This window comes from Hylobates moloch, unplaced genomic scaffold (assembly GCF_009828535.3).
Source record: "Hylobates moloch isolate HMO894 unplaced genomic scaffold, HMol_V3 SCAFFOLD_7, whole genome shotgun sequence".
Lineage (NCBI taxonomy): Eukaryota > Metazoa > Chordata > Mammalia > Primates > Hylobatidae > Hylobates > Hylobates moloch.
Window position 1 is genome coordinate 17,927,166 of NW_026652282.1, and position 15,039 is coordinate 17,942,204.

Here is a 15,039-nt window from a genome sequence, read left to right on the forward strand (position 1 = left end):
TTTAAGAGTTAATTAAAAAATTGAGGTAAACACAAAGTAGAAAGATGTCCTGGTAAGAATGGGTCAAAGGTACATGAGATTCAATTAAGGAAACAAAACCAATCTTTTTTGGATGGCTTTCAGAAGTAGACTAAATAAAATATTATTAGAGGTTGTTTTGTAAAGAGCTATTCACTTTTTCTTGGTGCAACCTCTGGATGAAATCTATTCCCCAGGATACCAAGAAATATCCTCCACTCAAGATGTTTTGCTTTTTATTGAATTTAGTTGCTTGCTCAAGGATGTAAACATAGACAATGGTACTCTTAATCATTTTAACCCAAGAACCTGTCTGGCCGCGTCTCCCAATTTTAGACTCTCTTTCAGCAAAGTTCTCAGATTGTTAAAGATGAGAGTACTTAGTCTTTTCAAATTGCTACACCCACACTGAAAGAAGTGATGTACTCTTCCCCAGTCTGCTATTGGTGTCTTTAGATGCCCATTTTCACAGATACCATCCAGTGCATTGATAACCACTGATCATTTTATAGGCAAACTCAAGCTTCTTAATTATGAATATGCATTACACAGACAATGAAAGAACCTACTGAAGTCCATTAACCCCAGACAGAAGGACAGCCACCTAACAAAAAAGTAACCAAAACTATAGAAGGGATATAATACAAAGTTGATAGTAAATGAAGTCGATGGTTGTTTTTCTCATTTGCCCTTATACTGTTGAGGGCTGCTCATGCACATCTCTTCTGTATCAAATGACAGCTACAAAAGGAAAATTGTGAAAAGTAAATGCTTCTTTCTACCTATTTTTTCTACCCACTACTATTCCTCCTACTATTCTTTTATTCTTTCAGAGTTTGTTTTAGCATAATTATTTGATCAGATTCTTTGTTACTACTTATTTTTATAGACCCAATGGCTACTACAGTGCCATGACATAATTGATAATAAATATTTGCTAAATGAATAAATGAGTATATTACATATATGGTAATTCATTATTTAAACCTCTTTGCACCCTTTCCTGACTCACTAAGAAAATGGAAAAAATACACATTGATATTTAAACACATGTGTACACTGTAAAACTGGAATGAGTAATCTATTCGGTTTTTATTCAGAGTAGGGGATAAAAATGCATTTCTTTTTATTAATTTTCTGAATACCAAGACCAGTGAAATGATTTCTTATACTGAGCAGAATCTCTTAAATTTATTTGCCTCAAGAAGTAGTTAATCAAGCCAGGCATGGTGGCTCATGCCTGTAATCCCAACACTTTGGAAGGCCGAGGCAGGTGGATCACCTGAGGTCAGGAGTTCGAGACCAGCCTGGCCAACATGGTGAAACCCCATCTCTACTAAAAATACAAAAATTAGCTGTGCGTGGTGGCATGCATCTGTAATCCCAGCTACTTGGGAGGCTGAGGCAGGAGAATCACTTGAATCCAGGAGGCAGAGATTGCAGTGAACCGAGATCACACCACTGCACTCCAGCCTGGGTGACAAGAGCGAAACTCCGTCTCAAAACAAAAAAACACACAAAAAAAGAAGTAGTTAATCAAATAGAAAAATGTTTTCCTAATTTAAAAATAAAAATTGAATCTTACTTATCTAACTTTGGAACTCCTGGTACTTTGAAGCCATTACTATTTGTGGTGGACACAGTGATATGCCACCCTGATTCTGCTTCAGTAAAGGGCTTGTTGTCTTAGCTGTTGGCAGTACTGTTAGCAGGCAGCCTTCAGCTCTCAGCCCCTTCCTACTTGCCTCAGCCACAAAAAGCCATCTGACCCAATGTCACATCCCTTACCCAATGATCCACACCCAATGACCAGTCATTGCAAGGGTAAAATGACCTGGCCATCTTGACCCAACTTGGAACAACTCTGAAGGGCCATTCTAGTTTTAGAGCTCTCTCTAGAGTCAGCCACGGGTATCGTTTGGCCTGCCTTGTACTTCAACTTCTCCCTCTCTCCAAGCTCTGCTTCCTTCCCCTAATACCCTAAGGGCACTCCCTAATAACTATTTTGCATGTTAAACCTCACGTCAAAGTCTGCTTCCTGAGGAGCTCAACCTCTGATAATATTATTTCCATGTTCTTTTTATACAAAATAGAAAAAATGTTTAAAGTATCCACCGAGGACAAATTGCTGTATTTTGTGGAGTCTACTCTTTGAAAGGACACTTGTATTGGGTCAGAGCTGCTTAACAAAAATCCATGTTGCCAAGGTTACTGCTACCTAATACTTTTTGGTTTCATCATTGTGTTCATGGTGCAGAGGAGTGGGCTGGGAGTCACATTGCCATGGTGATTCTCCAGCAGTAAGAATCACCATTTGAGTTGTCTCCTTTTACAAGAGGGTTAGAGTTGGTGATGCGGTGACCAAGTTGACTCTTCTCCAATCATGCTGACATGAGCTAAGATCTGGAAATTTCTCTCATCCCTGGAGAAACTATGTGGCATCCAGAAACGTAACTTTGAGATATCAACCTTAGAAATTCTCTCTGAATTATTATGTCATCCCATCACCAGTCCTGGGGCTCAAGCCTGTTTGCTTTGTGGTCTTCCTTCCCAAAATTATTTCTGTATCTTTTTTTTATGATATGCTGATAATTTCAGGTAGACAGGGTTGGGGAGAGGTCTCTATGGTGAGAGTTCTTTTGAGAGTTCTTTGGTTGTCTCCATGGTGATCCCTACATAGGTAATAAATTCACAACTTAATTTTATTTCTTATCTTGAATTTTATTTCTTATCTTACCACTGGCTTCAGCTTTGGAATACGTGTGGGAGAAACCATTGGGGCTCATACAGTAATTTGTGAAGCAGCTTGTGCCAAGCTTCCTTGGAGACTTAGTCTCTCTTTTCTATTTCTTTTTCCTTTCTTCAGGAACCCAATGTCCTTATGTGTTTTGTACTCTGTTACCTCCCAGTTCCTTTGTTAAAAAACAAAAAAACTGAAACTAAGGTATAAACAAATGATAAAGCAATATATTACCTCCCACAGGAGATGGCTTTTTAAATGGAAACAAGGTAATGAATCTCTCTAATTATGCAATTTTAGGCATTGAAAAACTATGTGAAATGGGGAAGAATAAGAAGATGTTGAGGAACAAGACCTACGTATTGACTATTCTGTGCCCTATTTTCCCCATCTGTATTATCTACTTCTAAGGGTTGTTGTGTGGACAAAATGAAAAATAACATGTAAAGTGTTTAGAACAGTGTTTGACTTGTAATTTAGCTATTGATATTTTTATATTAATATTTATTTTTACTCATTAGGACAATTAAGAAAAGTTTCCTTCTGCAATCTTTAACTTGGAGTCTGATTTTTCCCTTTATGGGGAAGGTATAAAACCTTGCAATTCAAACAATGGTTCATAGACCAGAAGCATAAACCACAGACAGGAGCTTGTTAGAAGTGTAAAATATCAAGCCCCATTCCAGACCCAATAAAGCAGAATCTGTAGTTTAGCAAGACTCCCAGGTGATTCTTACATGCATTAAAGTTTGAGCAGTCTTGAATAAGTGTAGTGGTTCAAAACAGAGGCCTTCGAATCAGACAGCCTAGTTCCAATGTACTTGCTTTGGAATCTTGGGCAACTTTCTTAAATTCTCTGAGTCTTAGGTCTCTCATGTGTAAAACCTGGGATAATCACATCCATTTAGTAGGGTTGTTGTTAGGATTAAATGGAAAAATATGTAAAGCACTTATTGATGTGCCTGTTGGGCAAATACCAAGTGTGTGATGAATTGTGGCTATAACTGCTCTCAAAAGAATCTCTGAGCTTTTGATACATGCAATTTCAAGCCCCCAAGGGCAAAGAACTTGACCTCATTCAATGCAGGACTTTTCATACATTCATATAATTTTAAAGATACACAAGGAATGTTAGGACCTTCTTTGATAAATCAAAAGGAAAAAATGGTTAGGTTTATTTGTATTAGGCAAATTCTGCCTGTTTGGGCCTTCCACTGTCTGCTGGGTAAGATATATTCAGGTTAGACACACAAGTGATCAGTTGGCTATGGCATGTGGAGGAAGTACCAGCAGGTCCAGCCAACACATTTGAGTATTTTAGACATAATTCTCTCTGCTGGTGAGAATGGCCAGCTTTTTTTGGGTCTGTGAACCTGAATGTAGTACTTCCAGAAACTTTGGAAACTGGGCTTTGAAGTTGTTGAACTTGGGTTGGCAACCACAGGCTCCATATTCTCAAACTCATTTCACATTAATCTCATGGCTAAGAGCAGAAGTTCAGGAGTCAAGTCATCAGAGTTCAGATTGCATCATTTGTGAAATAAGAATCATTATAACTCTTCTGTGTAAGGATGGCTAGGAGAGTTGAATGAGATAATCTATGTAAAGAGTTTAGCACATTATCTGCCTCATAATAAGCACTCAATTAAAGTAAGCTTTTGCAAAAAGAACAAAGTTGGAGGCATCACATTACCTGACTTCAAAGTATACTACAAGGCTACAGTAACCAAAACAGCATGGTACTGGTACCAAAACAGACATATAGACCAATGGAGCAGAACAGAGGCCTCAGAAATAACACCACACATCTACAACTATCTGATCTTTGACAAACCTGACAAAAACAAGAGATGGGGAAAGGATCTCCTATTCAGCAAATGGTGCTGTGAAAACTGGCTAGCCATATGCAGAAAACTGAAACTGGATCCTCTTTCCTTACAAATTATATAAAAATTAACTCAAGATGGATTAAAGACTTAAATGTAAACCTAAGACCATAAAAACCCTAGAAGAAAACCTAGGCAATACCATTCAGGACATCGGCATGGACAAAGACTTCATGATGAAAACACCAAAAGCAATTGCAACAAAAGCCAAAATTGACAAATGGGATCTAATTAAACTAAAGAGCTTCTGCACAGCAAAAGAAACTATAATCAGAGTGGACAGGCAGCCTACAGAATGGGAGAAAGTTTTTTCCATCCACCCATCTGACAAAGGTCTAATATGCAAACTTTACAAGGAACTTAAACATACTTACAAGAAGAAAACAAACAACCCCATCAAAAAGTGGGCTAAGGATATGAACAGAGACTTCTCAAAAGAAGACAGTTATGCAGCCAACAAATATTTGAAAAAGCTCAACATCACTGATCATCAGAGAAATGCAAATCAAAACCACAGTGAGGTACCATCTCATGACAGTCAGAATGGCGATTATTAAAAAGTCAGGAAACAATAGATGCTGGCGAGGATGTGGAGAAATAGAAACACTTTTACACTGTTGGTGGAAATGTAAATTATTTCAACCATCGTGGAAGACAGTATGGTGATTCCTCAAGGATCTAGAACAAGAAATACCATTTGACCCAGCAAACCCATTACTGAGTATACACTCTAAGGATTCTAAATCATTCTACTATAAAGACATGTGCACACGTATTTTTATTGCAGCACTATTTACAATAGCAAGGACATGGAACCAACCCAAATGCCCATCAATGATAGACTGGATAAAGAAAATCTGGCACATATACATCATGGAATACTATGCAGCCATAAAAAGGAAGGAGATCGTGTCCTTTGCAGGGACATGGATGAAGCTGGAAGCCATCATCCTCAGCAAACTAACACAGGAACAGAAAACCAAACACCGCGTGTTCTCACTCATAAGTGGGAGTTGAACATTGAGAACACATGGACACAGAGAGGGGACTAACACACACCAGGGCCTGTTGGGGGTGGAGAGTGAGGGGAGAGAGCTTAGAAGATGGGTCAATAGGTGCAGCAAACCACCATGGCACACATATACCTATGTAACAAACCTGCACTTGTATCCCCCTTTTTTTAAGAAGAAATAAAGAAAAAATAATAATAAAAGAAAAAAGGAATTTTTTGTTGTTATTGCTGTTGTTGTTGTACTATCATACTTATCACACATCTGTTTTCCTTCAAATCCTGTTGTTTTGTATGTCTGACTCCAGCTGATTTTCTTGACCTCAATGCTGAAATGTGGGGTATAATATCCAGCCTCTAACTAGATCTACCATAAGTTTGGTTGTAAGAATTAGAGTTAATATCATGACACACCAATGAAAAAGGTGAGACAAGTTAGTAGATTTCCACATAAAGGCATTTCCTAGATGACTGAGCACTTGAAAAACAAATTTCAGTGTTGTTGACATGCTAGCGTATCCAGACTCTAAGAGACTCAGCCATCTTCCAGCTTTTAATGAGTTCCCCAAGGAGAAGCAGAAGCTACTATCCCAGCAAACCTTTTTGCCACACCTGAATTGCTTGTTGCTCAGTTGCTAATTCTCTGGAGACTAACACATTGGTACCCTTTTCTGCAGAATACTGAATTGACAAACTTAAACAAATTCTTGATCAATCACTGCTGGCAGTGTAGACCTGTTTGGAAATAGAATGGAGTGGGTAAAATGAAAACTTGGACTGTATACACAGAAGGTATCCTGAAATAGAACACATTAAGGATTTGGGAGCCTTCAGTCACCTGAACTACTCAATCTAAACTGGGACCAATGACAAGGTTTTGGATGAGCTTCCGCAGCCTGATGGAAATACTACTTCAGATATAATTAGTAGTAGACATCAAAAAAACCTTATCAAACTTTGCCTGGCTTTCCAAATGTTTCCTTAGGATGGATTCTTAGAAGTAGGATGCATCAATCAAAGGTAAAAATGTATTTCAGATAATCAGTACGTTGGCCAAATTGTTTTACAAAAGGATTGTTACAAATATATCCTCCCATGAGCAGTGTGTGAACAGGCTCTTCCGAGAGCACCAGTGATTGCTCAGAATGTTATGTTTGGTCATTCTTCCCTAATTTTATGGTTACAATGGCTATCTCATTATTTTACCATTCTTTTATTTAATGCAGTTTATCATTTCACACATAAATGTATTGATGATTTGCCATTTTTAATTTTGTGATTTGTTAATGACCATAGTCCATTCTTTCTACCAGACAGTTTTATCTCATAGTTTTATTAGTATCTTTATATATTAAAACACATTAATTCTTTGTTATATATATTTTCTCACTATATATTTTGCCAATAATTTTAAGTTGGATTTTTATTGTTAACATTGTATAGAAATTTAGAATTTTTATGCAGACAAATCTAACCCTTCCTTTATGGTTATTTTTTATATTGCTTTTATTCTTGTAAACCTTTCCCCATTCAGAGAACAAGTGAATATTTACCCATATTTTCTCTTAACAAGCACAAGTTGTATTAAGTATAAAAATGCTTATTTGAAGGCACAAAGTAGTCAGAATGATTTCACTTTACTCACCATAAATAAATGCTTCATAAAGTATATGAATTTTGAGGCACTCATGAATTGAATGTAGATATAATTATTTCAGGGCATGAATAAAATTACCTTTAAGATGATTTTATAGAGTACTTGGCAAAAAAGATCAAAAACACATGTGAGAGAAGAATAGTAACTGTTGTAAAAGTAAAGTTGCAACCAGACTGTTTAGAGAAGTTCCATAGTTCTGATTCATTAAAGGAAACAACTTTATATTATTATCCTTATTTTCAGTTAGCTTCATGTGCAACAAATATTTAACAAGTATTCACATATTCAGATAACATTGTATTATATTAACAATCTTGTCTAATACTAATTGACTTTGCAAAGATCTTGCTTGCAGTGCAACAAACTTTAAAATAGAAGAAACTACAATTGTAAATATGCTAACAAGTTTTATCCTAATAATCCATGTTCCCATAATGAATACTCATACAGAAGAATGTATGAACTCTTATGTAAAATAAACACATGAAAGGAAGTGAAGGAAGAAGAGAGGAGGGATGCTAAGAAGACAGCTGAATTCATTAGTTCCTGTAAAAGGCTAACAGTATTTTTACCCAGTCAAATTTATTCTCTGAAAGATTGAAAGTGAAGTGTCAGTCTGTGCCCACATAGAAACAGAAAACAGAATCTACATTGGGAAAGAAGAGGGAAAAGCATGCGTTGTCAGAAAGTCACCACAGTCTCTGTCAACACCATATCACTGACATCTGGTTTTTCAAAGGGCACCTTCAAGGAACCATTAAGCAGAGAATAATGAGGACAATAAAAGGCAATAATTTTCAACCATTTGCATATAATTGACAATAGATTTTTGTGGCTTGTATACTATGTGCATGAGTAGTGTGATGGACCACATGATCTCAATAAATATATGGTAGAGTTTAGAAGACTGATTACAATATTAGCCCCAATTTTTCATGTGTGCTTGTATCCACGGCCTTTGATAGTATCCTCTACAATGACTTTGGACCCAGCCATATAACTTGCTTCACGAAAGGAATAGTAAAAATTTTATGCAATCAGAAGCTTGAGAAGGCAGTTGTGTGGTTTTAATTACTCTCTTGGTTCATGCAACTATCAGGAAAACAAGTCCAAACTAGTCTGTTGAAGGATGAGACCATGTGGGAGAGAATCAAGTGATCCCACTTGAGGCCATCCTAGATCAGCCAACCCCAGCCAACCTGTCTGCTGCTACTGACTATAAATATATGACCAAGTCCAGCCTAGATCAGATGCTCTTGACTGAGATATCAAGAACCTCCCAGCTCACCCCACACTCACGAGCAAAATAAATGGTGGGTTTTTTTTTTTTTTGATAAAGACTCTTTTTTTATTATCATACGTTAAGTTCTGGGGTACAAGGGCAGAACGTGCAGGTTTGTTACATAGGTATACATGTGCCATGGTGGTTTGCTGCACCCATCAACCCGTCAACTACATTAAGTATTTCCCCTAATGCTATCCCTCCCCAAGCCACCCACCCCCCGACAGACCCCGGTGTGTGATGTTCCCCTCCATGTGTCCATCTGTTCTCATTATTCAACTCCCACCTATGAGTGAGAACATGCAGTGTTTGGTTTTCTGTTCCTGTGTTACTTTGCTGAGAATGATGGTCTCCAGTTTCATCTATGTCCCTGCAAAGGACATTAACTCATCCTTTTTATGGCTGCATAATATTCCATTGTGCATATGTGCCACATTTTCTTTATCCAGTCTATCATTGATGGGGATTTGGGTTGGTTCCCAGTCTTTGCTATTATGAATAGTGCCACAATGAACATACATTTGCATGTGTCTTTATAGTAGAATGATTTATAATCCTTTGGGCATATACCCAGTAATGGGGTGGCTGGGTCAAATGGTATTTCTAGTTCTAGATCCCTGAGGAATCACCACACTGTCTTTCACAATGGTTGAACTAATTTACACTCCCACCAACAATGTAAAAGCATTCCTATTTCTCCACATCCTCTCCATCATCTGTTGTTTCCTGACTTTTTAATGATGGCCATTCTAAGTGGCATGAGATGGTATCTCATTGTGGTTTTGATTTGCATTTCTCTAATGATCAGCGATGTTTAGCTTTTTTTCATATGTTTGTTGACTGCATAAATGTCTTCTTTTGAGAAGTGTCTGTTCATATCCTTAGTCCACTTTTTGATGGAAGTGTTTGTTTTTTTCTTGTAAATTTGGTTAAGTCCTTTGTAGATTGATATTAGACCTTTGTCAGATGGATAGATTGCAAACATTTTCTCCCATCGTGTAGGTTGCTTGTTCACTCTGATAATAGTTTCTTTTGCTGTGCAGAAGCTCTTTAGTTTAATCACATCCCATTTGTCAATTTTGGCTTTTGTTGCCATTGCTTTTGGTGTTTTAGACATGAAGTCCTTGCCCACGCCTATGTCCTGAATGGTATTGCCTAGGTTTTCTTCTAAAGTTTTTATGGTTTTAGGTCTTACATATAAGTCTTTAATCCATCTTGAGTTAATTTTTGTTTAAGATGTAAGGAAGGGGTCCAGTTTCAGTTCTCTGAATATGGCTAGCCAGTTTTCCCAGCACCATTTATTAAACAGGGAATCCTTTCCCCATTTCTTGTTTTTGTCAGGTTTGTCAAAGATCAGATAGTTGTACATGTGTGGTGTTATTTCTGAGGCCTCTGTTATGTTCCATTGGTCTACATATCTGTTTTGGTACAAGTACCATGCTGTTTTGGTTACTGTAGACTTGTAGTATAGTTTGAAGTCAGGTAGTATGATGCTTCCAGCTTTGTTCTTTTTGCTTAGAACTGTCTTGGCTATATGGGCTCTTTTTTGGTTCTATATGAAATTTAAAGTAGTTTTTTTCTAATTCTGTGCTTGATGGGGATAACACTGAATCTATAAATTACTTTGGGCAGTATGGCCATTTTTACAATATTGATCCTTCCTATCCATGAGCATGAAATGTTTTTCCATTTGTTTGTGTCCTCTCTTATTTGCTTCAGCAGTACTTGGTAGTTCTCCTTGAAGAGGTCTTTCACATCCCTTGTAAGTTGTATTCCTAGGTATAGACAGCTAGCCAGACTAATAAAGAAGAAAAGAGAGAAGAATCAAATAGACAAAATAAAAAATGATAAAGGGGAGATCACCACTGATCCCACAGAAATACAAACTACCATCTCTTGGTAGTTTGTATAGAGAATACTATACACAACTCTACACAAATAAACTAGAAAATCTAGAAGAAATGGATAAATTCCTGGACACATACACCCTCCCAAGACTGAAGCAGGAAGAAGTCGAATCCCTGAATAGACCAATAACAAGTTCTGAAATTGATGCAGTAATAAATAGCCTACCAACCAAAAAAAGCCCAGGACCAGACGGATTCACAGCTGAATTCTACCAGAGGTTCAAAGAGGAGCTGGTACCATTCCATCTGAAATGATTTCAAACAATAGAAAAAGAGGGGCTCCCCACTAACTCATATTAGGAGGCAAGCATCATCCTGATAGCAAAACTTGGCAGAGGCACAACAAAAAAAGGGAATTTCAGGCCAATATCCCTGATGAACATCGATGTGAAAATCCTCAATAAAATACTGGCAAAACAAATCCAGCGGCATATTAAAAAGCTTGTTCACCATGATCAAGTTGGCTTCATACCTGGGATGCAAGGCTGATTCAACATACGCAAATCAATAAACATAATCCATCACATAAAGAGAATCAATGACAAAAACCAAATGATTATCTCAATAGATGCAGAAAAGGCCTTGATAAAATTCAACATCACTTCATGCTAAAAACACTCAATAAACTAGGTATTGATGAAACATGTATCAAAATAATAAGAGCTATTTATGACAAACCCACAGCCAATGTCATACTGAATGGGCAAAAGCTGGAAGCATTCACTTTGAAAACCGGCACAAGACAAGGATGCCCTCTCTTACCACTCCTATTCAACATAGTACTGGAAGTTCTGGCCAGGGCAATCAGGCAAGAGAAAGAAATAAAGGATACTCAAATTGGAAAAGAGGAAGTCAAATTATCTCTTTTTGCAAATGACATGATTGTATATTTAGAAAACCCCATCGTCTCAGCCCAAAAACTCCTTAAGCTGATAAGCAACTTCAGCAAAGTCTCAGGACACAAAATCAATGTGCAAAAATCACAAGCATTCCTATATGCCATTAATAGAAAAACAGAGCACCAAATCATGAGGAAACTTCCATTCACAACTGCTATTAATTGAATTCTTCAGTGTCAGGGTTTTTGCATTTTATTATATCTATCTCTGTTAATTTTCTTATTCAGATTATTCATTGTTATTCTGACTTCTTTGCATTATCTGTGATCTCTTCTATCTCACTGAGCTTTTTAAATATCTTATTTTGAATTCTTTTTTGGACATTTTATTTTTTATTATTCTGTTGTTGGAGAATTATTGTGTTTCTTTGAACATGTTGTCTCCTTGCTTTTTTATGTTTTTTTTGTTTGTCCTTACATTGATATCTGCACATCTAGTATAGCTGTTGCTCCTTCCAATTTTATGGATTGGCTTTTGTAACAATTTTTTTCTATAGATGTATTTATGGGGTATCTATTGGTTGGTTACGGTGTTTTGGCTTTAATTCTGAGTGTGTGCAGTAGTGTAGTCTCCATGTGATTTGTCATCTGTAATCAGCATCAGTGGTGTCTGTGAGTTCCTTGGTGGCTTAGGCTGTGGTTTTTAGTGGTGGCTGTGGTGAGGCTTTGCTAGGGAAAGGGATGTCAGGTGGGCTAACCCTTGGGCTCCAGTAGTGGTGGCAGTGGACCAAGCATGCTAGTCCTTGGGCCCCCAGGCAGCGCACATGGGCACTGATGGTAGCAGGTCCAGGCAGGCTGATCACTGGGCCTCCAGGTGGCTCGCTCAGGTGCCAGCAGTTGCTACGGGGTGGGTAGGTCCTAGAGCCTTTGGGTGGTGCATGTGGCATTGATGATTGCAATAATGGTGACAGGTCAACCCACGGGCCCCAGGCAGCACATGCTGATACCAGCAGTAGTGTCAGTGGGCTGGGTACACCAGTCACCAGGCCCTAGGTGGTGTGTGCAGGTGTGTGTCAACAGCGGTGGTGTTCTCTGGCCCCCAGGAGAATTGCACAGATGTGGTAGGCAGGGTGAGTCAATCCCTGGGCCCCTGCACAATGTGTGTAGGCACTGGCAGGCTGAGTGGGCCCGTCCTCAGGCCCCTAAGAGGAATGCATGAATTGCAACAGGGGTGGGTGGTGCAAGGTAATCCCCAGGCCCCCAGACTGCATGCTTAAGAGCCAGCAGCAAGTGGGCTAGGCCTATTGTTAGGTTGTCTAATGGTGAATGCACACATCAGTGACAGAAGGCAGGGAAGATCAATCCTCAAGCCCTTAGATGGGATTCATGGGTACTGGCAGGGGCAGTGCTGGATGGGGCAGGCCTATCCTCAGGCCCCTCGATGGTGCATGCAAGCAGCAGCTCTGTTAGGTGAAGCAGATCAATCCCAAGGCTTTTGGATAGCACACTCAGGTGGGGGCAGCAGTGGTTGGGAATGGTCTGTCCTCAGGGCTCAGGATGGTGCCCAGGCAGGCCAGTCCCTAGGCCCTCTGAAGGCATGTGAAGGTGCCTAATGTCTCTGCTGCTGAGAGGAGCAAGATTGTTGTCAGTGGCAGCGGCATTAGTCAGGCAGCTCTCAGGCTCTAAAGAGTACATACTTCAGTTCTCTTTGTCCTGGTGGCAGCCTCCCTGATGCACTGCACCACCCTTTTCCTAGGGAGTAGGACACTGCCAAGAACCTGACCACACTGCTAGGTTTAGCTGGTATAGTGACACCACAACCTTCTGGGTGGACAAGGGGGAAATGTCAATGGGGCTCCAGGGAGGTGGAGATGCAGAGTCTGTTGGGCTCCAGGGCAGGAGGTAGTTCTGGCAAGGGCTAAGCTCTCAAAATGGCATGATGCTGCAGCTGCTTGCGTCTAAGGCAGTATGTGGGACCCACTATAAACTTCCTCTATGGAACAATGCCATTGCATGGACTCCAGGCAGCTTCCATTACTAGTTTGAGGGCCAGCTAGGGTCAAGAGACTGTCCCAGGGCTTCACTTGCCAAAATGTGCTGTAGGAATGTAGACAGTTGGGGGTCTTTTGCTTATGTTTTCCTCAAACTGGGGAGTTTCTCCTGAATCCCAGCCAATCCCAGCCAGCCTAGATACTTCACTTCCCTCTGCTTCTATGCCTCAGAGATTCCTTGTGACTTCCCTGCTGAATTCCAGTGTTCTTCATTGGATGCTTTATTCAACATGTGATTATCTACTTTATGTTTTGGTGCTTCTTTGTAGAGTACATGATTGATGTGGGTCTCTAGTCTGCCATCTTTCCCAAGGTCATTGGAGAAGGGATAGCTCCCTAACAGTTTGCAGCAGAGTCTTATATGACTCTCCGGTTATGTGAAACAGTCAGATTGTTTACATTAGGTGTAAGGTATCAATAAACTGCCCTCAGTACCACCAGCGAAATTTGAAACCTCAGGGCTATAAATCACTAGTTATCCCACTGCCTTTGGTCAAGAATACATGCTATTTGTCAATTTTGGCTTTTGTTGCCATTGCTTTTGGTGTTTTAGACATGAAGTCCTTGCCCATGCCTATGTCCTGAATGGTATTGCCTAGGTTTTCTTCTAGGGTTTTTATGGTTTTAGGTCTAACATGTAAGTCTTTAATCCATCTTGAATTAATTTTTGTATAAGGTATAAGGAAGGGATCCAGTTTCAGCTTTCTACATATGGCTAGCCAGTTTTCCCAGCACCATTTATTAAATAGGGAATCCTTTTCCCATTGCTTGTTTTTGTCAGGTTTGTCAAAGATCAGATAGTTGTAGATATGCGGCATTATTTCTGAGGGCTCTGTTCTGTTCCATTCATCTATGTCTCTGTTGTGGTACCAGTACCATGCTGTTTTGGTTACTGTAGCCTTGTAGTATAGTTTGAAGTCAGGTAGCGTGATGCCTCCAGCTTTGTTCTTTTGGCTTAGGATTGACTTGGCGATGCGGGCTCTTTTTTGGTTCCATATGAACTTTAAAGTAGTTTTTTTCCAATTCTGTGAAGAAAGTCATAGGTAGCTTGATGGGGATGGCACTGAATCTATAAATTACCTTGGGCAGTACGGCCATTTTCACAATATTGATTCTTCCAACCCATGAGCATGGAATGTTCTTCCATTTGTTTGTATCCTCTTTTATTTCATTGAGCAGTGGTTTGTAGTTCTCCTTGAAGAGGTCCTTCTAATTAAACTAAGGAACTTCTGCAGAGCAAAAGAAACTACCATCAGAGTGAACAGGCAACCTACAAAATGGGAGAAAATTTTCACAACCTACTCATCTGACAAAGGGCTAATATCCAGAATCTACAATGAACTCAAACAAATTTACAAGAAAAAAACAAACAACCCCATCAAAAAGTGGGCAAAGGACATGAACAGACACTTCTCAAAAGAAGACATTTATGCAGACAAAAAACACATGAAAAAATGCTCATCATCACTGGCCATCAGAGAAATGCAAGGCAAAACCACAATGAGATACCATCTCACACCAGTTAGAATGGCCATCATTAAAAAGTCAGGAAACAACGGGTGCTGGAGAGGATGTGGAGAAATAAGAACACTTTTACACTGTTGGTGGGACTGTAAACTACTTCAACCATTGTGGGAGTCAGTGTGGTGAT